Source organism: Triticum urartu, chromosome 3A (assembly GCF_056163025.1).
Source record: "Triticum urartu cultivar PI428250 chromosome 3A, HENAU_Tu73, whole genome shotgun sequence".
NCBI classification, from domain to species: domain Eukaryota; kingdom Viridiplantae; phylum Streptophyta; class Magnoliopsida; order Poales; family Poaceae; genus Triticum; species Triticum urartu.
This window is the reverse complement of record NC_141875.1, coordinates 115,244,460-115,246,797: the sequence shown is the minus strand read 5'-3', so window position 1 is coordinate 115,246,797 and position 2,338 is coordinate 115,244,460.

Sequence of the window (2,338 nt, the reverse complement as noted above, 5' to 3'; positions counted from 1 at the left end):
TGAAGTTTTCAAGTTTTGGGTAAAGATTTGATGGATTATGGAACAAGGAGTGGCAAGAGCCTAAGCTTTGGGATTCCCATGGCACCCCCAAGATAATCTAAGGACACCTAAAAGCCAAAGCTTGGGGATGCCCCGGAAGGCATCCCCTCTTTCGTCTACTTCTATCGGTAACTTTACTTGGAGCTATATTTTTATTCACCACATGATATGTGTTTTTCTTGGAGCGTCTTGTATGATTTGAGTCTTTACTTTTTAGTTTACCACAATCATCCTTGCTGTACACACCTTTTGAGAGAGCCATACATGATTTGGAATTTGTTAGAATACTCTATGTGCTTCGCTTATATCTTTTGAGTTATATAGTTTTGCTCTACTACTTCACTTATATCTTTTAGAGCACGGTGGTGGATTTGTTTTATAGAAACTATTGATCTCTCATGCTTCACTTAGATTATTTTGAGAGTCTTAAATATCATGGTAATTTGCTTAAAATCCTAATATGCTAGGTATTCAAGATTAGTAAAATTTTCTTACGAGTGTTTTGAATACTAAGAGAAGTTTGATGCTTGATGATTGTTTTGAGATATGGAGGTAATAATATCAAAGTCATGCTAGTTGAGTAGTTGTGAAATTGAGAAATGCTTGCGTTGAAGTTTGCAAGTCCCGTAGCATGCACGTATGGTAAACGTTATGTAACAAATTTGAAACATGAGGTGTTATTTGATTATCCTCCTTATGAGTGGCGGTCGGGGACGAGCGATGGTCTTTTCCTACCAATCTATCCCCCTAGGAGCATGCGCGTAGTGCCGAGGTTTTTGATGACTTGTAGATTTTTGCAATAAGTATGTGAGTTCTTTATGACTAATGTTGAGTCCATGGATTATATGCACTCTCACCCTTCCATCCTTGCTAGCCTCTTCGGTACCGTGCATTGCCCTTTCTCACATTGAGAGTTGGCGCAAACTTCGCCGGTGCATACAAACCCCGTGATATGATACGCTCTTTCACACATAAACCTCCTTATATCTTCCTCAAAACAGCCACCATACCTACCTATTATGGCATTTCCATAGCCATTCCGAGATATATTGCCATGCAACTTTCCATCATTCCGTTTATCATGACACATTCATTATTGTCATATTGCTTAGCATGATCATGTAGTTGACATAGTATTTGTGGCAAAGCCACCATTTATAATTCTTTCATACATGTCACTCTTGGTCATTGCATATCTCGGTACACCGCCGGAGGCATTCATATAGAGTCATCTTTTGTTCTAGTATCGAGTTGTAATCATTGAGTTGTAAATAAATAGAAGTGTGATGATCATCATTTTCTAGAGCATTGTCCCAAGTGAGGAATTATAAAAAAAGAGAGAGAAAGGTCATATATAAAAAAAGTCCAAATAAAAAATGAGAGAAAAATAGAGAAGGGACAATGTTACTATCCTTTGCCACACTAGTGCTTCAAAGTAGCACCGTAATCTTCATGATAGAGAGTCTCTTGTTTTGTCACTATCATATACTAGTGAGAATTTTCATTATAGAACTTGGCTTGTATATTCCAACAATGGGCCTCCTCAAGTGCCCTAGGTCTTCGGGAGCAAGCAAGTTGGATGCACACCCACTTAGTTTCTTTTGTTGAGCTTTCATACATTTATAGCTCTAGTGCATCTGTTGCATGGCAATCCCTACTCCTTGCATTAACATCAATCGGTGGGCATATCCATAGCCCATTGATTAGCCTCGTTGATGTGAGACTCTCTCCTTTTTGTCTTCTCCACATAACCCCCCCCCCCCCTCATTATATTCTATTCCACCCAGAGTGCTATGTCTATGGCTCGCGCTCATATATTGTGTGAAAGTTTATAGGTTTGAGATTACTAAAGTATGAAAGAATTGCTTGGCTTGTCATCGGGGTTGTGCATGATGAGAGCATTCTTGTGTGACGAAAATGGAGCATGACTAAACTATATGATTTTGTAGGGATGAACTTTCTTTGGCCATGTTATTTTGAGAAGACATAATTTTTTTTGTTAGTATGCTCGAAGTATTATTATTTTTATGTCAATATAAACTTTTGTCTTGAATCTTTTGGATCTGCATATTCATACCACAATTAAGAAGAATTACATTAAAATTATCCCAAGTAGCACTCCGCATAAAAAATTCTGTTTTTATCATTTACCTACTCGAGGACGAGCAGGAATTAAGCTTGGGGATGCTTGATACGTCTCCAACTTATCTATAATTTTTGATTGCTCCATGCTATATTATCTACTGTTTTGGACATTATTGGGCTTTATTATGCACTTTTATATTATTTTTGGGACTAA